This window comes from Ambystoma mexicanum, chromosome 4q, assembly GCF_040938575.1.
Source record: "Ambystoma mexicanum isolate Mex_15411 chromosome 4q, UKY_AmexF1_1, whole genome shotgun sequence".
NCBI lineage: Eukaryota > Metazoa > Chordata > Amphibia > Caudata > Ambystomatidae > Ambystoma > Ambystoma mexicanum.
In genome coordinates this window covers 837,597,554-837,624,719 of record NC_090928.1, presented here as the reverse complement: position 1 = coordinate 837,624,719, position 27,166 = coordinate 837,597,554, and the positions used below count along the sequence as shown (strand labels likewise).

General features: G+C 43.2%; 1 protein-coding gene across 4 annotated transcripts in view; it reads right to left on the bottom strand.

Moving 5' to 3' along the window:
- Positions 1-27,166, bottom strand: part of LHCGR (luteinizing hormone/choriogonadotropin receptor) — a 1,835,933-nt gene that overhangs the window by 170,570 nt on the left and 1,638,197 nt on the right. The window lies entirely within an intron of this gene.

Sequence of the window (27,166 nt, the reverse complement as noted above, 5' to 3'; positions counted from 1 at the left end):
ACTTTCTCAATGGGCCTACCTCACAAACCACGAGGAGTCCCCTTCATGTGTCCTGTGCTGGGAAGTTAATTTTCAGCTTGGGTAGCCCCTCACACACTGCCCGGGCACTTTGCAAGTCTGTGCCTGACTGGTCTGGCCGACTGCCCTATTGTCTCTGTTTGTTCGCCACCACAAATATCTTCCCACGGTCTCCACATATGTGTTCGGATAGCGCTTTAATGTCACCGACTGTCATCTTCAACTGACACTCGTCTTTCAAAATCCCCTTTGGATTCTTTTTTCAACTGCCCAACTCATTCTTGGGCAGGGGAATTCTGTTCCCTTGTTCTATCCTTTTCTTTTTCTTAACATTCCATCCCGCCCGATGGTGGGCTGGATGGATTAATACAAACACATAAGTGAAACACACACTCAATAATTGAATAAAACCTTTTATTGAACCTTGGTGCGTGTGTCTTTATTTTTAAGTTTTACCTTATGGGGGCAAGCATGTAACCTCTACTAGATGGGCCCTTTGTGGGCTAGGGGCTACATTACAATGTATCATGACTGCCAGATTACGTTATAAGGAAGACTGGGAGATCTTGGGGGTGGTATGTTGTATCATGTGGCACAGACATCTGGAAAGGTACAGAATATCTAGTAAGCAATTTTTCTGACGTTGCACTGATTCCTAGGCTGAATGTATTCACAGTCAAACACGGCAACATTTATGGACCAAATTATAGACGGAATGTGCCCAGCAAGGCCATTGCTTTTTTTCTGATTTCTAATGTAATACATCCCAGTTACTATAGACAATCGGTGTCTGTCTCCCTGTCCCAGTGTTGAGGTGATGAATATCTGAAAATGTGCATATTTAAAGTGTAGCAGCTTCTTCTGTGTGCATCAGCATCGGTGCACCAGACACTGATATGTCCCCAGTGCACAGACATGTGGATGCCCAAGTGGGAACTGGGCGCCTGTCAACCCCTACTCTGTGGTGGAGTGACTAATGGGTTCTGAGAGCTAACTACATTATTACAATGAATTGTCTGGTCGTGTACATTTATTGATATAGATTTTTGAACAGTTTTTCACGTGCAATGTATAACATGGAATTGGAATAAGAATTGCAGTGTTTATTCACAGGAAAGGTTACAGAGTCGGTCATACATATATATTACTGCAAGAGCATGGTATGAGTTAGTTATACAAACAAGTCCACTCTGCATTTGTGTAACTGGCATCAAGCCTCAGAGAGGCAAAGTGGTCAAGAATACTGGTGGTCATCTCAAGGGCATATGTGGACATACATATAAACCTGCATGACACAATGGAAGATATGTTATGAACTTTAATGGACTTTGGAGAAAAACAAGTTGTTGAACTTTGAATAAAACCTGGTGGTGCAGGAAGCCTGAGGGCATTTTTATTCATGTTTGTGAACTGCAAAGGCATACCTGACTACCAGGATAGGATCTTACAATAGGGACAATGATACATGGACAAAAGCAAAAGAAGGATAAACTTTGTTTTTATTCCAGTTAGAGATGCTGTCTTGCATTGGTTTGAAAGAGCAGACCTGATGGGGCCGAAAGAAGGAACATCAGAAGGCATGCAGTGGTTGAAGGGAGATTCACAGAAGGAGAAGAGAGCAATATTGGGAGAAAGTTAAATATGGAGGGTATGGGGTGGGAGGTGAGGAGGGACAACTAAGAAAAGGCTAGTATAAATAGGAAAGAGGAGCAGGTACGCTATATGCTTGACAGAAGGCAGTTGAGAAGTGGTGGATGTAAGAGCACATGGTGGATTGTCGAGGCTTTAAGAAACTCAAAACTTTGATATAAGGGTTTTTATTCTCATGTTTTCTGGGTGTGTTCCATACTGTGGTATTAGCTGTCGATTACTACAACTAAAGGGGTTTTCTAGCTGGCCTCTTGTCTCCACGGGGAACTATTCACCCTATTCCAGACTGCATGGAGAGTATGATCCCTGACCCAGTCTGCGGATAAATACCGTGGACGGTCACTCGGTAGAAGATTTGGGATTTTGTCAGAGGTTCCGACAGGGACTAGTCTCCCCAAAGCATAAAGGAAAATAGTACAAAGGAGACAGGAATGAGAGAAGTGCTGCAGACAGGTGATTACTATCGACAAGCGACAATGGCAGTGAACATAAAAGGGTTGGGAATTCGCCAAAGAAAAGTATGCTTGGTTGTCAATTGGGGTGCAATTGGGCAGGGTGTCTCATAATGTTGGGATGGAACAGTGTCTGTCGCCCGAAACAGTAGCCAACACGCTTAACAAATATGGCGCGATGGAAAATACGGAGATGCGAGAAAGGAAAGGAGCAGCGATTGCCTGCTGGAAAACCCAGCAACTAAACTCTGGACAAACGAATTGCACAAGTACAAGCGAGGACAAGAACAGTGACACAAACATTCACTGCGATATCCAGGGAAAAACATGGAGGTGGAGCAACGAAGGTTTAAGAAACAGAGCAGGAAGTAAGAGCAAAAGCAAAAAGACTAGAAAACAGTAAGGATTTTAACAAGCTGACCGAAAACTATGAACTGGGATCAAGAACCTGAGGAATGAACTGCAGACTAAGAACAAGGAAAGAGAAATTACCTCACCTTAATGTTCTTTCTATGGATTCCACTCCCGCAGATTGCACATCTTGATAGATATCCCTGTGCAGGTCTGCTGCTCTGAAACCTTTCCCACAGGGGGCGTTGTGGACCTCGATGAAGTGGTCAATAGTCCGCTCCAGAAGTGACATTAGGCTCCATACATATACCACGTCACTACGCCCCATGCCTCAGTTCCTCCCTAATTTTCCCAGCTCAAACGCTGCATAGGAAAACTGAAGGAGGCTAGCCAGCCTCATGTCAGGAATCCACCACATTCCCACTCCCATGTGCACAGTAAAACTCATATGTGCTGCGTTTCGTTCCGGGAATGCTGGGGGTTGTCATCGAAACATTGGCTGCCTTGGTAGCCTATCCATAACTCCCATTGGTTCGGGCATGACGAGATGTTTTACGTCAAGTCAGCTGATACCTTTTAAGACTCCGCCTCACATTCAGCGCGCTGCTTCTGTATCTTGTTTCAAGTGGCGTTTGTTGTTGTTTACTCTCCATGTTCTTGTATTCTACGACCCTCCTTTGCATTTGGACTGCTCAATGTTAGGGAGAATACTCATTCAATGGCTAATTTCCCTTACCTAGTGAGTCCCCCAGCAGCTTTGCTGGATTTCTGGAGTTTGTCTTCCACTTGGTAAGAGTGTACCTTCTTTTTCCCACTCTTACTTGTGTTTTGCCATGTGTATTTCATCTGTTTTTGTGATTGTGGATTCTGGAGTACACCACTTCAGTAGCTCCCTTCTTTTGTGTGTTACACAGCACCCTCAGTGCAGTAACATAGGGTTGTCTTTTAGACTTCCCACCGACTCCATTTCTGAGGCTTACTGTCCCCCAGAAAAGGGTAAAGTGGACATTAACTTTACATAGTCATTTTACCACAGATCCAGTATACCCCATCTTACATGGAGTACTTGAAAGGGTTAAACCTTAGCCCTTTTTATCTGTACCTCCTAGAGCATTGTTTCGCTCTTTTAGCATTTAGACTTGGCTGGTGGCAGTGCTATCTACCCTAACAGTTCTACCGCGATTATACTATATAAACGTGGTATTGTTTTAGGCTATTATATTAGCCTCGAACTTAAACCCGCTTGACCAAATACTTTTTCTTTTGGCTCCGGTTGGGTTTATTCGCCATTTCTTTTTGTTAAAGTCCTTCTTGTGTTTTACTTTGCACGGCAAACCAGGTTTGCCTTCTTTGTTCACTGTCTTTTGGCGGGTTTCTGCCAAGAAGCCCTCCTCTAGGTGCCTGGGTGTCTAGGCGGGCTGAATGTGAGGGAGGGGTGTAGTCACCCCCTGCACAGGGTATCCTAGGAAACCCAAGTCGCACTTTGCCAGGATTGGCTGAGGTGGTTGTCTGGGCTGGACAACCCCCCTGCTGCGTGATTGACAGCCAGGCTGTGTGAATAGGGGATTTTCGCGTAAAAGGCAGGTCTCTTGGGCTAGAAGTCCGAGTCGCCACTGGAACTACAAGGAACCGAAGAGAAGCGGAGAAGAAGACAGCTGCTGCAACGACCCCGTCCCGGTGAAGCCCTGCTGCAGTCCTGAGCTATCTACCCTTCGACGGCCAGAGAAGATCCAGCCCGTAGTCTTCTTCCCTTGAGCTTGGTGGGGATAACTAGCTCACCTTCTACAGCCAGAGGATCCTCTTTTTGGTTAAAATTGCTGCACACGGCTGTAGTGGTCCGGATAGCCATCTGAAGAGCCTCTCCTGTTTTTAAGGAGCGCACCTTTTATTCACCGTCGCTGCTGCCGGCTTCATCCCTGTGTGGTGCAGGCCCCTCCAGACGTCCTCCTTTGTCCCGAAGCTCCAGGAACCCTGGGTCTGCAGGAACCTTTCTACGATCCTACAGTACTTTGACTCAGAATGCTCAACGGACTGCTTGCTTACTCCTGCTCGGTCATTTCTGCATTTCTGGTTTTCGACTTCGGATTTCCCATTTGGATTGCCTTCGTCTCACCCTCATACTGTTACCTTGCATCTACGGAAATTTACCATGGACTACCTTTGAACTTGTTTGGATACGAGACTTTGGTTACATGCGTCTTTGTTCCATCGGGAATAGTCTGTTACAGGACCTGATTTTGGACTCCCACCTTCCCCGCCTGGTCTCCTCCACCATAAGGACACCGGAACTCTCTTAAGGAGACATTGTTCCATTAACCTACGATAAGATTGGCATTTGAACTCCAGTAATTATTCTGCCCTTTATTAATTATAAGCAGTAGTTTGTTTGTGCCTACACCTCTTTGCGCCAAATTTCTGATGTAAATGAATAAAAGTACGTAGTCAAGTTTCTTCAAGTATATTTTCTTAATTTATTTGATATATGTTCTGCCCATATGGATGACACGTGTTTCGGCGTTCCATTGGCGCCTTTTTCAAATCCGGGCTGAATGCAAGCGTAACATGTAATAAAACAAAACACAAAATATAACATATGAAATAGCATTTTAGCATATTTTATAACACATTTAGTAGTTAGAATAGTGACTTAGGCTGTGTAGTATATCCTTTTAGCATTCTCAAATTGCATGAACACCTAAAAGTGCAGCACCTCTTAGTTACCTCAAATGGTTAAAAATAAATCTATTACAGTGACTATGTTAGTTTTTTAAAATTAAATTTGTGCAATCCGAAAAAGAAGTAAATATGGGATGGCATGGACCTAACAATTTTTGGCTGTCAGAAAAGCATGTGAATTTGTTTTCTTACCCTTATTGAATGTAATGCGAATCTCCCTTTCCTTATTTCCGGGAATTAGTTTTTAGTTGAAGTGTATCACGGTAGTTCCAGGGTTAAATCCCACCTAGAACAAATTTGGTTGTTCTGTTATGCTAACATTAGCCTTTTAACCTTCTATCGGATTGATTCTTTATGCATGATTCCCTAGCATATATTTAGACACATTTTAAACTCTAGTAAGCATGACTAGTAACATCTTTCTCATTGCATTTGTGTAAAAAGTGCTATTCATATTTACAATCCTCCAATCGCATTACATATCCTTGGTCTCATGCATTCTGTTACTCTAGCGGTCACTAGGAATTACTTTTTCAGTTACAATGACTGGTAACCGATTTGCTCCCCATTTGTGTTTACCAAAACACCCTTTCGCGTGAGTTTGAAATTCCAACCAAAATATATTTTGTTTATGCCACTCGGCATCAAGCGTGCTGAATTCTACATTGAGCATGCTTGTAGCGGTGGTCTTTCCACCCCTTAAAAGCGCTTACCTACAAAATTCTCTTGCTCATGCCTCAAGCATCGGGGGTCCTGTTTTGGTTCTGGCAAATCCTTGTTCATAAAGAGTTACAGATTGCTAGTCCCTCTTTCCTTTTGTTCATTTACAAAATTCGGCGGCCATACTTTGGGCTGAGTTTTAGTACGTAAGTCCTTTTTTCCTTTTTGATGTTTAAAATGATCTGTTGCATTTGTGTTTAGTGTAACATTGATTTGAATTTAAACTTCCGTATTTATCTTGCGCGGCTGATCTGTTACTTGTTATTATGTCCAAATTTACAAAAATTAAAGTTAAAGGAGTAACTAATTTTTCCTTTATATTATGTATACCTAAGACAGTTTCCTGTTGGGAATGGTGCATTATGGTAACTTTAGTTTTCTTCATTGACCATTATTTTCTCACTATATTTTATTAGCATTTTTTCACAATTTCAGAATGGTGCATTGTGGTACCTGTGGTTTGATGTAAATTTCGCCTCTCTCATCTGTTTAACTTTCATCTGATTAGCGATTTCGCCCATATAGGATCTCCCCATGTGTATATCTAAAACATATGATTTAACAGTGCACATTCTTTTCACAATTTCAGAATAGTGCATTGTGGTACCTGTGGTTTGATGTTAATTTCGCCTCTCTCATCTGTTTAACTTTCATCTGATTAGCTTTTTTTTTTTTTTTTTTTTTTTTTTTTTTTTTGTGTTTAGTGTAACATTGATTCGAATTTAAACTTCCGTATTTATCTTGCGCGGCTGATCTGTTACTTATTATTATGTCCAAATTTACAAAAATTAAAGTTAAAGGAGTAACTAATTTTTCACTATGTTTATTAGTATTTTATTCCCCCCCCCCCGCAATCTCTTTATATTATGTATAACTAAGACAGTTTCCTGTTGGGAATGGTGCATTATGGTAACTTTAGTTTTCTTCATTGACCATTATTTTCTCACTATATTTTATTAGCATTCTTTTCACAATTTCAGAATGGTGCATTGTGGTACCTGTGGTTTGATGTAAATTTCGCCTCTCTCATCTGTTTAACTTTCATCTGATTAGCGGTTTCGCCCATTTAGGATCTCCCCATGTGTATATCTAAAACATATGATTTAACAGTGCACATTCTTTTCACAATTTCAGAATAGTGCATTGTGGTACCTGTGGTTTGATGTTAATTTCGCCTCTCTCATCTGTTTAACTTTCATCTGATTAGCGGTTTCGCCCATATATAGGATCTCCCCATGTGTATATCTGAAGCATATGTTTTAACATTGCAGTGTTCAATAATATTTTTCTATGCAACAAATTATAATTGAACAAAATAGAAAACAGGAAAAAAACATTTTTGTAATTAATGAAAACATTTGCAATATTCATAACAAGAGTCCTGTATATTATCATTTTTTTGGTTTTGTTTCTGCTATTTCTCTGCTACTTCTCCAGCATCACAAAAAGTGAATCATTTCATTGTCTGAATTTAATCCATGTTCCAATGTTTGAAAATGACAGATTAATCTGGCTTCTTCTTGCCTTAAGCAAAGTTCTTGATTACCTCCTCGTTTGCCCATTTTGATTCTTTTCAGTCCAATAAATCTAATGTCTTTTTTATTTTGCATTTGGTGTTGGTTTTGCCAATGAACAGATAACGGGAGGTTTTTGTCTTGACTTCCTATGGCTGAAATATGTTCTCTAATTCTAGTTCTTAACTCCCGAATGGTGCTCCCAATGTAGAGCAGATTACAGACACATATCACTGCGTAGACCACATGTTTGGATCTACAATTAATTTGTTCCCTAATCTTTGTTTTGACACCTTCTTGGCTCGTAAAAGTAACTGTTTCTTGTAGTGCATAGTGGCACATCGAACAGAAGCCACATTTCCTGAAACCTGACTGTGGTTGTCGCAACCATGTTTGTGATCTTGTTTCTTCTTCCTCCTCTTCGGACATCATAGAAGGACTCAACATGTTTTTCAGAGTTCTGGCTTTCCTATAAATTATTGTTGGATAATCTTGTATGTGTTTCTCGATATGTGGGTCTAGTTTTAATAGATACCAGTTCTTTTTTAGGACTTTTTTAATTTCTTTGTTGTTTGCACAATATGCCGTAATAAAATGAATAGTATCATCTGGTTGTGTACTTTTGCTGCTTTGGGATAATGTTGATTGTCTGGTCATGTTTTTGGCTTTCATTTTTGCAGTTTTAATTGATTTTTGTGAGTATCCTCTGGCCTTAAATCTGTCTGATAACAGTTGACATTCACTCTCAAAATCTGATAATTCTGTGCAATTACGTCGTGCTCTAATGAACTCTCCTTTGGGAATGTTGTAGATAACCGGTTTATGGTGGCAGCTAGTCGCATACAATGTTGAATTGACTTCCGTCTCTTTTCTGAATGTTTTTGTGTGTAATTGTCCAGTGGATACAAAGATGGTTAGATCCAAAAAGTTAATTTCCGTTTTGCTGCTTTGCCCAATAAATTCTAGGCCAAATTCATTGTTATTTGCTTGGTTTAGTAAAGACTCCAGTTCTTCCGGTGTACCGTTCCAAATAATTAGTACATCATCGATGTACCTTAGCCATTTGATTATTTTGTTCTTAAACTCAGGTATTTGGTATATATGTAGGTCTTCAAACATTCCCATTACAATGTTGGCAAGGGCTGGGGCATATTTAACGCCCATTGCGACTCCACGTATTTGTCGAAAAAACTGATTGTTGAAAATGAAAACAAATACGTGGAGTCGCAATGGGCGTTAAATATGCCCCAGCCCTTGCCAACATTGTAATGGGAATGTTTGAAGACCTACATATATACCAAATACCTGAGTTTAAGAACAAAATAATCAAATGGCTAAGGTACATCGATGATGTACTAATTATTTGGAACGGTACACCGGAAGAACTGGAGTCTTTACTAAACCAAGCAAATAACAATGAATTTGGCCTAGAATTTATTGGGCAAAGCAGCAAAACGGAAATTAACTTTTTGGATCTAACCATCTTTGTATCCACTGGACAATTACACACAAAAACATTCAGAAAAGAGACGGAAGTCAATTCAACATTGTATGCGACTAGCTGCCACCATAAACCGGTTATCTACAACATTCCCAAAGGAGAGTTCATTAGAGCACGACGTAATTGCACAGAATTATCAGATTTTGAGAGTGAATGTCAACTGTTATCAGACAGATTTAAGGCCAGAGGATACTCACAAAAATCCTTTAAAACTGCAAAAATGAAAGCCAAAAACATGACCAGACAATCAACATTATCCCAAAGCAGCAAAAGTACACAACCAGATGATACTATTCATTTTATTACGGCATATTGTGCAAACAACAAAGAAATTAAAAAAGTCCTAAAAAAGAACTGGTATCTATTAAAACTAGACCCACATATCGAGAAACACATACAAGATTATCCAACAATAATTTATAGGAAAGCCAGAACTCTGAAAAACATGTTGAGTCCTTCTATGATGTCCGAAGAGGAGGAAGAAGAAACAAGATCACAAACATGGTTGCGACAACCACAGTCAGGTTTCAGGAAATGTGGCTTCTGTTCGATGTGCCACTATGCACTACAAGAAACAGTTACTTTTACGAGCCAAGAAGGTGTCAAAACAAAGATTAGGGAACAAATTAATTGTAGATCCAAACATGTGGTCTACGCAGTGATATGTGTCTGTAATCTGCTCTACATTGGGAGCACCATTCGGGAGTTAAGAACTAGAATTAGAGAACATATTTCAGCCATAGGAAGTCAAGACAAAAACCTCCCGTTATCTGTTCATTGGCAAAACCAACACCAAATGCAAAATAAAAAAGACATTAGATTTATTGGACTGAAAAGAATCAAAATGGGCAAACGAGGAGGTAATCAAGAACTTTGCTTAAGGCAAGAAGAAGCCAGATTAATCTGTCATTTTCAAACATTGGAACATGGATTAAATTCAGACAATGAAATGATTCACTTTTTGTGATGCTGGAGAAGTAGCAGAGAAATAGCAGAAACAAAACCAAAAAAATGATAATATACAGGACTCTTGTTATGAATATTGCAAATGTTTTCATTAATTACAAAAATGTTTTTTTCCTGTTTTCTATTTTGTTCAATTATAATTTGTTGCATAGAAAAATATTATTGAACACTGCAATGTTAAAACATATGCTTCAGATATACACATGGGGAGATCCTATATATGGGCGAAACCGCTAATCAGATGAAAGTTAAACAGATGAGAGAGGCGAAATTAACATCAAACCACAGGTACCACAATGCACTATTCTGAAATTGTGAAAAGAATGTGCACTGTTAAATCATATGTTTTAGATATACACATGGGGAGATCCTAAATGGGCGAAACCGCTAATCAGATGAAAGTTAAACAGATGAGAGAGGCGAAATTTACATCAAACCACAGGTACCACAATGCACCATTCTGAAATTGTGAAAAGAATGCTAATAAAATATAGTGAGAAAATAATGGTCAATGAAGAAAACTAAAGTTACCATAATGCACCATTCCCAACAGGAAACTGTCTTAGTTATACATAATATAAAGAGATTGCGGGGGGGGGGGGAATAAAATACTAATAAACATAGTGAAAAATTAGTTACTCCTTTAACTTTAATTTTTGTAAATTTGGACATAATAATAAGTAACAGATCAGCCGCGCAAGATAAATACGGAATGAAAGTTAAACAGATGAGAGAGGCGAAATTAACATCAAACCACAGGTACCACAATGCACTATTCTGAAATTGTGAAAAGAATGTGCACTGTTAAATCATATGTTTTAGATATACACATGGGGAGATCCTATATGGGCGAAATCGCTAATCAGATGAAAGTTAAACAGATGAGAGAGGCGAAATTTACATCAAACCACAGGTACCACAATGCACCATTCTGAAATTGTGAAAAAATGCTAATAAAATATAGTGAGAAAATAATGGTCAATGAAGAAAACTAAAGTTACCATAATGCACCATTCCCAACAGGAAACTGTCTTAGGTATACATAATATAAAGGAAAAATTAGTTACTCCTTTAACTTTAATTTTTGTAAATTTGGACATAGTAACAAGTAACAGATCAGCCGCGCAAGATAAATACGGAAGTTTAAATTCAAATCAATGTTACACTAAACACAAATGCAACAGATCATTTTAAACATCAAAAAGGAAAAAAGGACTTACGTACTAAAACTCAGCCCAAAGTATGGCCGCCGAATTTTGTAAATGAACAAAAGGAAAGAGGGACTAGCAATCTGTAACTCTTTATGAACAAGGATTTGCCAGAACCAAAACAGGACCCCCGATGCTTGAGGCATGAGCAAGAGAATTTTGTAGGTAAGCGCTTTTAAGGGGTGGAAAGACCACCGCTACAAGCATGCTCAATGTAGAATTCAGCACGCTTGATGCCGAGTGGCATAAACAAAATATATTTTGGTTGGAATTTCAAACTCACGCGAAAGGGTGTTTTGGTAAACACAAATGGGGAGCAAATCGGTTACCAGTCATTGTAACTGAAAAAGTAATTCCTAGTGACCGCTAGAGTAACAGAATGCATGAGACCAAGGATATGTAATGCGATTGGAGGATTGTAAATATGAATAGCACTTTTTACACAAATGCAATGAGAAAGATGTTACTAGTCATGCTTACTAGAGTTTAAAATGTGTCTAAATATATGCTAGGGAATCATGCATAAAGAATCAATCCGATAGAAGGTTAAAAGGCTAATGTTAGCATAACAGAACAACCAAATTTGTTCTAGGTGGGATTTAACCCTGGAACTACCGTGATACACTTCAACTAAAAACTAATTCCCGGAAATAAGGAAAGGGAGATTCGCATTACATTCAATAAGGGTAAGAAAACAAATTCACATGCTTTTCTGACAGCCAAAAATTGTTAGGTCCATGCCATCCCATACTTACTTCTTTTTCGGATTGCACAAATTTAATTTTAAAAAACTAACATAGTCACTGTAATAGATTTATTTTTAACCATTTGAGGTAACTAAGAGGTGCTGCACTTTTAGGTGTTCATGCAATTTGAGAATGCTAAAAGGATATACTACACAGCCTAAGTCACTATTCTAACTACTAAATGTGTTATAAAATATGCTAAAATGCTATTTCATATGTTATATTTTGTGTTTTGTTTTATTACATGTTAAGCTTGCATTCAGCCCGGATTTGAAAAAGGCGCCAATGGAACGCCGAAACACGTGTCATCCATATGGGCAGAACATATATCAAATAAATTAAGAAAATATACTTGAAGAAACTTGACTACGTACTTTTATTCATTTACATCAGAAATTTGGCGCAAAGAGGTGTAGGCACAAACAAACTACTGCTTACTTTACAAACGGAGCTGAGGGACTCTATGTCTCCGTGTTGACCTACATCCTTGCGACACAAGAATAAAATAATAAAATAAGAAAACCATTGCCAACTTTAATAGCACTAACATACGGGTCGCGAGAGTACACCTTATGAGATCCCCACTCAAGAAGTTCCTCACTCAGCAGACTTTATTAATTATAGCTTACTATTGTTGGTTATTGTTCTAGGGGCACACCTCTCATCTTTTGATAATATCCTTGGCAGACATCATTAACGCTTAGTTAGTGAGTATTGCTACTATTAGTCATTACTACATTCTGGTGTGTCTTCTCGGCAAACCATTGTTTCATTTTTTCCTTGCAGCCAGCGGTGTACCAGGGCGTACTTATTTTCGAGCAATACTCACCTCAATCTGTCCTTTTGTACTCTTGAGGGGTATATTGTCAGAAAGACCAAATAACTTCACAACGTGTCAAAGACTGCCGTTTTCTTCTGTTTTTTAGACTCACGTCTAACACCTCACATTTGGCAACTATGGAATAGAAACCAAAGGTTAAACACATTCATTTTCTTTTTGATTTTTTTATTTAAGCTACTGAGATGAGCGCCCCAAAGCTATCGCCAATGTACTACATGGAATCGGAAGTGAAAAGCCACAACTTTTTCTGGGCGGGACTGGCAGGAAGGGATGATGAGGAATCCTTTCTGCCCTCATTCTTTGGCTTATTGCTTGGGGAGTACATCAAGATGAAGAATCGGCAGGAGAAAAGTAATCCATTGAAGGAGAAATTACCTTACCATAATATTCTTTCTATGGATTCTTCTCCCGCAGATTACAGAAGCATGTTTTGCGGAACCGCTCTGCCAAAATGTGCATCAGACCCACGTGCAACGTCCAGCGCATAATGCTTGATGTGAAAGTATGTAAAGAGGACCATGTGGCAGAACGGCAAATGTCCCGAACAGGGACCCCCCTCTGAAGGGCCATGGAACCAAAGAATCCTTTGGTGGAATGGGTCCTGATACCCAGTGGGACTTCTTTTCCTGCCGACTGAAAGCACTCAGAGATGCATAAAATTATCTGGTGCTAGATGGTCTGTTTGGTAATCGCAAGACCTTTGCATGAAAGAGAATGGGGGATGAACATCAGATCCGTCTTCCTGACTTCTGTTGTGCAGGCAACATAAAGGTTGAGTGCTCTTTTAGGATTGAGACAGTGAAAACACTCTTCCTCCTTAGAAGGGTGGGGGTGGGGGGTAGAACATTGTCAAGTCAATAGACTGTGAAAGGTGAAATTCCAAAACAACCTTCGGAAGGAACCCTGGTCAGACTTTCTTTCTCTCTAAAGAAACGCAAAAAGGGAGGCTTGCAGCATAAGGCCTGCAGCTCACTAACTCTCCTGGTCGATGTGATGGCAATCAAAAAGGCAGTCTTAAGGCAAAGCAACCTAAGCAAATATGAATGCATAGGCTTAAACGGAGCCGCCATAAGAAAGGGGAGAACCAGGTTAAGGTCCCAATCCGGAACAACAAAGGGAGTGGGCAGGAATTTGTTGAGAAGGCCTTTCGGGAACTAGGACATGACTGGTATGGTATATGGTATCAGGGGACTTTTAAAAACAGAGAGGGCCGCCAAATACCCCTTGACTGTTGCAAACTGAAGGCCCGAAGAGGCTAGTGACAGAAGGAACTCCATCACTGTTGTGGAAGGGCAAAAGATGGGGTCAACCTTGCACTCCCTGCACTACACCTCAAATCTTCTCCACCTGCACAAATACACAGATCTTCTGGATGTCTGTGTGCAGCCAGCAACACCTCAAGAACTTCCTCGGAGTGGTCCCAGTCATCATACCTCATCCGCTCAAGAGCCCTTGCATGTAGGTTGAGGGAATTCGGGATGGGGTGCAGTATCCAACGTTCTGACTGGGTGAGGAGATCCAGCTGCCGAGGCAACCAGTGAGGTGGACAGATGGATTGAACCAAGAGGTCAGAGTACCACATCCTCCTCGCCCAATCCAGGGCGATCAAGATCATGGTTGCTCGAAACCTCTTCAACCTCCTGTGAATCCACAGAGTGACGAGGAACGGATGGAACGGGTAATGGAGAAGGAAAGTCCAATCCACCAGAAACGCGCCCCCCAGTGCACCGTTTGATAGGAATTCCCTCAAGAAAAATTGTTCGCACTTCCTGTTGTCTTGCATGGCAAACAGATCCACTGCTGGGGTACCCCAGAGAGCAAAGACCTCTTCCAGGACTTCCTGGCATACTTCACACTTGTGTGAGACTGTGTTCTGCCTGCTCAGAGCATCCGCTAATCTGTTCTCTGTCCCCACCAGATGAACTGCCAAGACTGAGATTTAATTCTCTAGCAACCAGAACCACAGCTGCATCGCTTCTGTGCAGAGGGGACGGGAATGAACGCCACCCTGCTTTTTTAAGTAGTGCATAGCCACTGTGTTGTCTGTCAGATCAGGACATGCTTCCCCTTGAGCGATGGGGCGAAAGCCTTCAGGGCTAGCCTGATGGTTCGCAACTCCAGCCTGTTGATATGCCACCTTGCTTCCGACACAGTCGAGAAGTGGCTCACCTGCAGTTCTTTGCAGTGAGCGCCTCAACCCTTCAGGAACGCATCCGTGACCACTCGGGCCTGATGCCAAGGAGGCCAGAAGGGTTCTCCCGCCAACAGATTCTAGAACGTGAAAGGTACAGTGAGCAAAAAGCAGATGGTTGCAAACTCTGAAAGTGGTTCAAAACCACTGAACAGGTTATCATGCCGTGTTCTTTTGAGAGAGGGGTGCCTGCTACCTTTTTTGTACTTTTGAAAGGAACTTGGGGTTGGTCACCCTAAGTTACCTGGGGGCAACCAGACGTGTACTCCCTGCTCATTGTGCTTAGAGAGGCACAGCTTCACCTCACTGATGAGGCCTGACAAGGCTGAAACACGTTTATGGGGTTGCTGTTGGTACTCTTGTTCAGAAGGTAATTGCCATAGCATTTCGGTGCTTGACTGCCCATGTGGGCGGGACAAAGACTGATATGCAAATGGATATTTCCCATCTGTGAAAGGTACAGTGAGCAAAAAGCAGATGGTTGCAAACTCTCAAAGTGGTTAAAAACCACTGAACAGGTTATCATGCCGTGTTCTTTTGAGAGAGGGGCGCCTGCTACCTTTTTTGTAGATTCTAGAATGTGTCCCACCAGCCAAGTCCACAAACTACCTGGCTAGACATCTTGAGAGGATCCGAGAGAGCTCCCACTGAGACAACTGGTCCTGTAGGAGCCACTTGCGCAGTCTGGCCTCTGGCACCAGGAAAATGCAGGAGGCCATGAGGCCCAAAAGGTGGAGAAAGAAAGTTGCTGGTAAGGTGGCGTGGTTCTGGAACAACTGGACCATCTCTTGTAATTTGTTGTCTCTCTCCTTGGGAGGGAAGGCCTTCTCTGCCCGAGTTTCTAGGACAACCCTGATGAACTGGATCCTTTGGACCAGTGTCAAATGGGACTTCTTCAAGTTCAGGTAGAAGCCCAGCCTGTGCACTAGCCAACAGGTGTTATCTAAATGAGTCAAAACCTGTTCCACTGACTTCCCTGGATCAGCCAGTTGTCCAAGTACAGTAATACGTGGACTCTGGATCTCCTGAGGTGAGCTGCGACTACCGCCATGAGCTTGGTGAAGACCCCTGGAGTAGAGGTCAACCCAAAGGGCAGCACTTTGAACTGATAGTGCTTGTCCCCAATGAGGAACCACAGGAATTTCCTGTGCTTCTGATGTATGGGCACATGGAAGTAGGCATCCTGTAGGTCTATGGAGACCAGCCAGTCCTGAAGCTCAAGAGCGTGGAGAATTTCTCTCAACGTCACCGTCCTGAACTTATTCAGAGCACCGAGGATCAGAATGGGACGGAGACCTCCTCTTTTTTTGGGTACCAGGAAATACCGGGAATACTAGCGCAACCCTCTGATCGGGAGGCAACTCTTCCACAGCACCCATTGACAACAGGGCTCTCAGTTCTTCCTGCAGCTCCTGTCCTGGTTGGATCGGTGAAGACGGGGGTCTGTCTGGAGGTTTTCTCAACAAGGGGAGACAACCCCACCGAATGAAATCTGGGGCCCAGGCATCAGACGTTCTCTCCTGCGCTGGGACCAATGCCTTCCCAAACTTCCACCAACCGGTATGTCATGGGAGGGGAAAATCAATGCGGCTTCGAAGGCGCCGCAGCTGCTGTCTGCTGGCCCTTAGAAGCTCCTCTGCCCCTTCCGGGATGTGAGAAACACCTCAGTCCCTGCCTGGCATGTGGGGCCTGCGCTTTCCTGGCATAAAGCACATAGCGCCTCTAACCTCTGCCTCTAAAGGCAAAGCTGAAAGCAGGCTTATCCGGCTGCACAGCCAGACGCAGCGACATAGCAGCAATTTTAGACTCCTTGAATTACTCCAAAGAATGTAGGAAATCTCTGCTTCAACCTTATGCTTCAGTACATTGGGGGCGAAGCCAGAAGTTTTCAAATAGGCATGTCTTCTCATAACTACTGCCGACCCCATGGAGCGGCCAACACAGTCAGCAATGTCCAGGCTTGTTTGCAATTCCATTGCAGTTTCCATTCCATCCTGCAGCAGCTGTAAAAAAAATTCATCCCACATATGACCTTCCTGGACGTATTATGCTCTACTGCCTTTCACAAACCGTAAAAAAACTTTGCGAAACCGCAGGTTATGTTTGTGGCTTTAAGAGCCATGCTGCCAGAGGTAAACACCTTTTTGGCCAAAGCGTCAATCATTTTCCCTTCCCTGTCTGTATGGAGATTCGACATGGAAGCTGCGGGCCTGCAGGGTGTAGTGGCAGCCTGAACTACCAGCCCTTCCAGGAAGGTGGTGTTAAGAGGAAGGGGGGATCCCCTCTTGCCAGCCTGTACTTCCCTGGGACATATGTTCTCGCGGGGGGCAAAGTGCATGGAGTTTGCTAGATGGATGCCAAAGGGTCAGCTATGACCTGATTGAAGGGCATGCTGTGTTCAATAGCTGGGCCCTCATCCAAGATGTCCGTCAGGTCATACCCTTGATGGGGATTTGGCAGATGACTTGAAGCCAAGTGTGTCAACCACTTTCTCTACTAATATCTGGAATTTGACATGTGAGTAAGTGTAGGGTTGTTTATGTTGCATCTCAAGATCTGGAGATGTGTCCAACCCACTGGCATCTGGAAGGCCTTGAGCAAGTGCCATCATGTTGTCTCGGTTCTCGAAATAGTCTAGGCTGCCGGACCCCACAAAGATGGGGTTGACCTCTTCACATTCCTTGGCTTGCTTGTTGCCGAAAATCGACCTCATTGAGTCGAAAAGCCTGTCTGCGACAGCAGTTAAAAAGCGCTGATGTCGATGGTTGACATCAAAGGTGTATCTTTCTGCTCCATAGGTCTGGATGTCGAGGCCGAGGGATTAGCTTGTAGCAGAGCCCTAGAGGCTGCAGGGTTAGATATTGGCGCTGATAGCTCCGACGATGTTGGGCGCTGTGGGAGAGGCTTCTTGAGGGCGATTTTCTGGCCTTGTATGCCACAGAGCTCAGTCAGCGCCAAAGGCATTGACCTTTTGGCAAGCGTGGGGTCGGGGGTACCAAGTGCCGCTTTTGGTGCCGAGGCCTGCTGGTCGGGGGTGGGAGCCACGCCGACAGCCACCTGTTGACAAAACATACGTCATGTGGGTCTATTACTGACATTTTGGCCTCGCAATCTGAGCACTGCTTGAAACTCAGATCCAGTGCGAAAACATCATTGAGATGAATATAAAACAGGAACTAAGGCATGTGGCGTAGTGACATGGTATATGTATGGCACCTGACATCACATCTGGAGCCGACGATCGGCCACTGCGCAAGACGGAACAATGATAGACGGCCTAGTCGAGGTTCACTAGGCCCCCTGTGGGAAGAACCTTCCTAGCAGCAGTGCTGTACAGGGATATCTATAAAGATGAGGAATCTTCAGGAGAAAATCAATCCATTCAAATTCTGGATTTAAACTCTGGCCTAAAATGACAAGGACTGAACTGTTGACTGGTCCTAGGCAAAAGAAGTAACTCTTGATTTGAATGAAGACTGATATACAAACTGGAACTAAGGAAACTACGAAATGCAAGTCTAGACTGGAATCACAGAAACTATGGGAGGTTAACAAGGGCGACGGGTAAAGAGCAACTAACTGCAGGCAGGGAGCAAGAGAACTCTGGCCCAAGAGCAATTGGTTGAATGCACAAGACTAGGGAGACTGCAGACAGAGGTGCATGGGGACACTGCAGGCAGCGAGCAGAAAACTGCAAGCAGAGGGGAATGTGCTGCTGGACAGAGAAAAAAGGGTTTTAGGGGTGAGAGCAAAGGGCACTGTAGCAGGAGCAGGTTCTAGCAACAGACCTCAGTAGGCAATCTTGGTTAGAAGCAGAAGCGTGGGGAAACATGCTCAATTCATGAACAATGGGCTCCTGCAGTGAGCTGCTTAAACTGTGACACACACTGTGCTAAACCATGCTTGTTGGCAGCACCTGGAGCACAACACCTGAAGGTGATCTGCCTCCTCTCTTTCTGGACTTGTGAACGTGCAAGCAGTATTGACCTGTGACTCCTGGAGATATTAGTTCTCAGACTACTGAATATGAATAGCCAAAAGGTGAATTATGGAATGTGTAGTTTGTCAAAAGTAATGGTTCTGAATTGTTGCTATTTACCCAGGCTTGGTATGAACCCTACAACCCTAAGTTTGTGTGTTCTTTGTAATTATCTTTCTCAGCTTAGTGACAAGGTAGAGAGGAGGGTAGTGTGAGAGACCTGAAGGTGGGGATCTGTCATCCAGGTGGCTTGGACACAGTTGTAGCTTTTGAATCCAGTTCCTGGGGCTGGACCAGTGCAGGAAGATCACCTGGATGTGAGGGGTATTTGGGGAGAGAAGTGGGACACTGGATGGCGAGACGTGGTAGCCACTTCCCTGTAACACATTTACCCCATTCTACCAGGTAGGATACCTAGAGACCCCACCTCCCCCCCCTTTTTTCGGCACAAACACTTTCTCACGGACAGCTCACTGTGAAAGAAAACAGACTAACACCCGAGCAGTATACCTGACATGTCCCAATACAGTGGTCAGCCAGGGTCAGGCAATTACTGATCATTACACACACCTGACTTCCATCACACTTCCTCACACGGATAAAAGGCGGAGCACAAAATCCCACTCTGAGCGATGCAAAGCACACAAGGAGGCAACAGTTCCAAGATAGAAGTTTAATAAAAGGAGAAAGATGTCAAGACCGAAGAGGATTACAAGGAAGGAAGCACCTTTGACCTTTTCACAGAAAGACTGTAACTTTCATGAACCTTCGAGAATAGGAAACATAAGGCTTTGAATCAAAGCTGAACAATCTTGCATTGTGTGTCAGAGGTGCCTGGCGCTTTCCCGCATCGATAATTATAGCAAGGAGAATCGTTTGCCGCCATGGTACTGTCCGTGGCTCCTACAATAAAGCAACACCAGTGAAGTCAACACTGCCAGTGAGTCGGGGACACTGACACCAGCCCGGTCTGTGTGGAAACCAAGGTTCAAGCAGAAACATTGTATAGAGGAACTTGAATAGAACAGTGCAAGAAGCGTATGTGGCAAACAATGCGGATATAATCAAAGCAGCAGATGTGTGACTGAACTTTGAAGCTAAGATTCGATACAGTAAACAGAGTGGTCTGGCAGCATGTGGGTGTTCATTTGAAAGTCTCTTTTAGGTATCTAACCAAGAAGTGATAAATCTAAAAGATAAGGAATTATAAAATCAGAGTGGTCCTGCAACTGGTCAAGCCAAACCATTTGCACATTCGAAAGTCTTCGATACTTGATTGAAATTGTTCCGAGCCCAGCTGAAGGAGACGAATTGTGTTAAAAAGGGATCTGATCCCGGCTGAGGGGGATCCAGGGTGGACGGTGAGTCACCCGAAAAGAATATCTTGCGAACCTTGTGTAAAAGGGATCTGAGCCCGACTGAGGCGGTTCCGGGTGAATAGTGAATCAACTAAAGTGAATACTTGTGAAAATCCTGAAGGGAAAATAACTTGTTGTTTATTTGGTTGCATCAGGCCCTCTGGATGAAGAGACTTTGAGAAGCAAAGAGACTTGAGCACAGAAGGCCTTAATGCTAATGATTGAACTGTATCCTTGTGCTAAAGAAGCCAGAGAATGTGCTGCACTCGAGTGAACCGCCTTGTCCTGTGCTGAAAACGTGGGCAAGGGAGGCCAACAGCCTGAACATCCTGACATATCATTTTGTGAACATTTCTTTCTTTTTCGGAACACTATATCCCACACTATTTGTATTTACAGGTAAGGATTGGCAATAGGTTTATTAGTATAGTCCCTTTTAGTTTGACAAGGCACCACTAGGACTGCGTTATTATTATTTGATGGTCGTAGCTTGCTCCCATCTGTAGATTTAGGATTAGATATGCGTTTGTCATACCCTTGTTGAAGTTCAATAAACACCTTTGAACTGTGGTCACTTGTCTGTCATACTGTTGATACCATGCCTTCCTTACAGTAGGTGGCAAGAGGAGAGGAAACTGTGGCAGGAGCAGGTAGCATTCTGCAGAAATCAGATGTGCATCTATGATGTTTGTTTAGGGGCAAATTGCATTTGCGAGTGGCGTGGACATATACATTGAATGGGCTTGATGGACTTTGATGCAAAAGGTGGTTGGTCATATTTTAGAGCTTTGAGCTAACTGCACAAAACTTCAAATAGATTGAGGATACACATTGATGAATAAAGCAGGTAACATCTGTTAGAAATCCTAAAACCAAACAAAGTCCAATTAAATTATATAACAAAAGGAAAAATAAATAACGGAACAAACATATTATTTTTCCACTTGCTTTCTTCAAAACCACACAACCCAATGGCCCCACCTGAAGCTGTATATTACATAGGTTTGAGAAACCCTACTATTGGCAGCTGGTCTAACTGAAAGAAGTGGTAGAATCTCTTGTTCTACTCTCCACTACCATTGAACGGTACATTTGGGGCCTTCTTGAATTTATGGTCATAATGCAGGATGGCTGTGCCACCCTATCTTTCCTTATATGTCTTTCAGTCTCACAATAATTACCTTTAATAATATTCAAGCATAGTCTGTGGGTAGTGTAGGAATTCTTGGGAGCTAATTTCTCTAAGATTGCAATCCATAGGACCCTACTTGCTGCCTCTAGTGGTAGGAAACTGACCAAAGTATAACAATAAATTCAGACAAGAAATGTTACTTGCAGGCAAACCAACGAGAGTAATGGCCTGAGCACCACATCATCAAAATTAGCTTTGGCCCTAAATTCATCCCTAACAGCATCCAGAGGCATGCCCCCTGGGAGACTCTGCAACTAAATGAAGAATGTGTGCTCCTGGTGTTACACTGGAAGGGGGAACGGGTGCCCCACTTGCAGCTCCAAAGATATCTGCAGTCTTGTCCATAGCCTTGTAGAGTGTGAGCAGCTCCCATCCTTCAAGGCATCGCCAAAACACTCTTGTGCCCTGTTATATGGAGGAGGCAACATTAATCTTAGGAACACTCTGGGGGAGGAGGGATGGCTGTTGAGGTCTGAAAATGGTATCCCCAAATAATTGTAGATCATCATGTGCCACCCAGTTTAACTTACCCTGTCCGCGAATATCCATATCCCACCACTGTTTTTTGCGCACTGAGGTGAAGCTTCCTTAACTAATCCACTGTGTGTGTGTGTGTGTGTATAATAATTTCCAGCAGAAACCAAATGATTGCAAGCAAATGTACATCAAAATGAACGAGTGGGTTTTGGTACAACCATGACTATGATCTATGGCAACGCACAAAGCCGAAATGTACTGCCTCTTAAGCGAAGGTGGAACAAAGCTGCTGTCGTACAGAAACATGGCTATCTGACAACTACAAAGTACTCGCCCATGTAGCCATACCCGACAACTGCAAACTAATACACTCTAACAGAGAAAACGGATGGTAAGGACAAATATCACATCTGCTCAACATCGCTTCCCTCAACCACCATAGAAGACTACAAATCACTCCTCGCCAATCTCAAGCTCAATGACCAACCCAACCTACTGTTCTTTCTGATCTACAGACTGCCTAACTACAACAGCAACCACGCCACAAATCTCACTGACGCCATAGCCAACATCTCTACGAACCATGACAACATGATTGTAATTGTTCTAGTTGATTTCAAGGTTTGGTTAGAAATAGAAAATGAATCCACTGCAAACTCCCTCAGTGCCAAACTAGAAACCTTTCACTTCAAAAAAATAGTAAACTGTTCCACCCATAGAGATGGAAACTTTTAAATGCAATCTTCTGCCGATATGGAAGACCACCGCCCCACTGGTACCAGTCATATGGATGGAGCATCATATGATACCAATCATGTCAAAATCCCGAGCCGCATGATGCCCACAAACATAAAACTCCCAAGGACAAACAAAAGAAACTCAAAAGACTCTGGAATGGAATCTACCAAATCGGACACATCCCAGCTAAATAGAATGACACCAGAGTCAGTGGAAGAGAAGCTTCACACCTGAATCAGAGGCACTAAATCAAGTAGCACCCCTAAAACTGTTCAAACCAACTCCAAAGAAAATCACAGCAAGATGGTTCACAGGAGAACTGAGGGAACTCAAAAAAACAAACCACAAACTGGAAAAACGATGGAGAAAACTCTACAACCAATTGGACAAAACAAACTACAAATGCAAATATACAAATCAGCAGTCCTGAAAGCCAAAAAAGCATGTAGCACTGCACGAATCCAATAGGCAACACACCTACAAAAAGAAATATTCAAAATCATCAAGGAAATAGAAAACAAATAATTTCTTGCAACAAATGCATCGAAACATCAAAATACCTACGTGACAATATCACAAGCCATCTAAGAGCAAAATTAGAAGCAATGCAACGCACCATCGACGCAGGCCAAAGTACCACAAACCCCCTCCCTGATACCAGCACTCCATCAAGAACCACAACAGGCGGTCCAGGGGCCAGCGCGGGGCCATGGCTCCAGGGGGTCAGCTCACGCAGGACGGGCCCAGGTGGAAGCAGGCAGTGGGGGCCGGGACCACGTATCACAACACAGGTCCCCCCAGAGCGGTAGGCAGTCCACGATGTGCAGGGGGGGAGGGCCTCTAGTCCAGGGGAGGCGAAGAGCCGCCCAGCAGCAGCGGCCTCAGCCGCAGCACCCCCGCAACGGCAGGAGGCGGCCCCGGGGCAAGCGAGGGGTCCACGGTCCCGGGGGCACGGTCCCACACGGTGGGGCCAAGCAGGAACAGGCGATGGGGGCCAGGGCCCGGGGGCGCACCGCAGGCCCTCTCCAGAGCGGCCCGCAGTCCCCGGAGCGCAGGGAGGCAGACGCGTCTCCCCCAGCCAGGCCAGGTATTGGCGCGAAGCCGCGCCGGCGATGGGGGAAGGGCGAAGGGGCGCCCGGATCTCAGGATCCCCAGCTCCAATCCAGACAGGAGTAAAACCAAGCGGTGCCAGGTCACCTCAGAGGATGAGTCGTGCCCTCCAGGGCGAAGTACCAGATCGGGAAGGTGCCCAAAAAAGGATTGTGGGACCTGCAAACCACGGAGAGATACGCTCAGGCGGCCATCTTGTTCGGCGCTCAACAGCGCCCCCCGAGAAGAGCTTTTAAGAGTGAAAACCAAGGACAAAGAAATTCCCTTCCTCTGCACACTCAAATATTGAAGCCAAAGCCATCAAATAACTCGCTCATAAAAAATAACTGGAGGATAATAAAACTGGACCCCCAACTACAAAGATTATTCCCAGAACCACCACTAATAGCATACAAAAGGGGAAAGAATTTTAGAGACCGATTGGTAAAGGCTGAACGTGTTAAAGATGAGAAACAAAGGACACTACAACCTAAAGAATTGGGCACCTTTTCCTGCTTACATTGTGGCAATTGCAACAATATAACAAAAGATGACTATGTGAGACATCCCAGAACAGGTGCCAAGATCAAACTTTGACATTTTGCAACTTGCGATACAAAATCAGTTATCTATGAACTTAGTTGCCCCTGTGGAATCTATTATGTGGGTCAAACACCTCGCAGAATGGAAGAAAGGTGTAACGAGCAACATCAGGACAAATAATACTCGGTCACCAGTGGCAAGACATTTCACAGATAAAAGACAGTGAGGCACAATTAAGATACCAAATACTTGAAGTGGTACAGAGGGCATCAAGCGGAGGGGACCACTCGAAGAGGCTTGACCAACGGGCGCTCTTTTGGATTTTCAAATTGGACAGCATGAGTCCACATGGGATGAACGAGGAATTTCATCTGGGAGCATTCCTATGAGTACATCACATTTCTAACCACAAGAGCTACATAAGAGACATAGCCCTGTGAATAACACTAGGTAGTACCCCTTTTCACAAGAAGTAGAAGCAATACACTGCGTAACTAGCTTTGTGCTATGAGAAAGACCACTAGGCATAGAGAATAGTGCAGTTCAATTGCCTAACAACATTCATGCACAAAATAGGGGCTGTATAGGCCCATCTCATATCAAAGTGTCGTCCTAGAGAAAGACAACTATTGCAAGCACGACAGCTAAGCATGAAGATCGAACTTCCCCTATGGGGATCAATAGCTAGAACTGACAAAATGTGTTAGCAATGTACCGTGATCAAGGGTTGAAAGATGACACTACAGCACCATGAGGTGATTATATACATAACATGCACTGTATGAGATTCAGTTGAATTGTATGCAATAATTGAGTGGAAATACTTACTTGGATAAATGTAACCCATGTCTTCAAAAGAACATTACACCGTGGAGATGGAAGGGACAATGGGCCTCATTACGAGGTTGGAGGTAGCCTTGCTGGTTTTACCGGCCAGGCCACCTCTAAACTCTCATCCGAGTCCCTCACCCGCGAATGTGCAATTACCGGGCTATTCAGGCCCAGCCGGACCCGGTAATTGCCCTTTCGCGGATGCAGGGCCCGGTACATCCCCATTCCCAGTTGAGCCCAACAGGGCTCAATGGGAATGGGGAGGGTGGTAGCACCGGTAACGTTAATAACGGTACCGGTGCTACCATCATGATCTGCCGGTAGCTGCAAGGGCACCCACGAGCAGAATTCCTAGTATGGCGGCATGGTAGCAACGGTGCCGGTAGCGATACCGGTGCCGTTGTAGCCTTACCACCATGTGCAGGAGAAAAAGATTGTGAGCATGGTCACTCTATGTACATACAGATATTAATTACACAGAGAATTCTAGTGTTATCACTGAGAATACATATTATGGACACTGCATGGTGACGTCATTTGTTTACATCTTACGTCACCACGCCGGAGCACGCACACGTCATAGAGCTAATATGGCTACGGTGAGCCAGCTCTCTCCTGTACCGCGACTTACTGAGGACAGCCAAGAACTCTTCTACATACAGACACTTAGGTAACACCTAGCGAAGTGGAATCTCAACGCTTAACCAGAAAAACGCATTAGTATAGCATACGAGCTCGAGACTGACTTTTTATCTAACGGTCAACATTACGTAATGTTTTTTGCTATAGAAAGCGCAGACATATTGGGAATTGAACATTCCACTAGGGAAATGTGCCGAAAGGTCACAGCCACTATACAGGGTCTGTCGTACATGGATGTTTTACCAGTTTAGGTAAGAAGATTTTTTGTATTGCAGGGCTGCGAGTGCCTGTTAGAGAGTGTGGAGTTAGAGATACCCATTACACAAGATATATGATCACTATTCTAGACATCGAGGATGCTGGACCAATATTAACAGGCTAGAAGAAATAAACACCAGGAAGCTTCCCATCATTTAGAGGACCCTCTTTGCACATCAAATCAGAAGACAATATGGACGGAAGTCTGTGATTACCACACATCAATACCACAGGTAGGGGAAGACAATATATCCACTAAGGGTATAGCCGCATAACATGTCCTAATCCTAATAGAGCATTTGCATTATTTTGCCCATAGTCTACTTCCAGAACCTCTCTTCATTCAGAATATACTCTGAAATAGCCGTCAGGGGACTGCAAAAGAGTGCATGTGAGAGGTAGGATTGCTCAATTATGCATCTGCAATGAATATAACATTTTGTAAGATAGGAAAGACACTAATTAGAAACTTCTTACATGTTCACAGAATTCACAGAATGAATTAGATTTTAGAAATCACGAACATTTGCTAAATAGCCTTGCTCCTGAAGAAGGGATTCAAAGTCCCGAAACGCATTGAGGCTATGTGATGTTTATTTATCTAATTTATTTTGTTTTGATTTTGTACCTTTGAACTGAACTTTTTTTTACTGATCTGAGCTGGGGATCGGATCGGACAACATGTACTGAATATTGTTTCTTAAATAACAAATGATGAAATTACCACAGTGTTTCGTTTGCTAAATTAAGAAATATATGGTTTATCTAAAACAATTGTGTGTTCTTCAAAAAAGGATTTATATTGAAACTGTACTGAAAACAATGATTTGAGTGAAAGTGCCAACTTGAATTACGCTGTACTTGATTTACATATGGGCATTAGCCTCACCTAGACTTGCTAATTCTAAAAACTGTGGGTATTTTCGCCTACAAAGCTAATCTACTAATGACTGCTCATCTAGTGACAAAACCTTTGAGTGCGCAGGGGACGTGAGTGTTCCAAAGCTCATGGACACAGTTGTTTCCTGTTCTTAAAAATAAATGCAGACAGAAGCAACCAATCAGCTCTCATACTACTAGACATATCAGCCACCTTTGACACAATCAGACACACAACGCTAATGAAGAGACTGGAGGAAGCATCATGTAAAGCTCTGAACTACAATGGCTGAAATCTTTCCTCACCAACCCAACTGAAAGAACACATCTACCGGCATTTGCATCG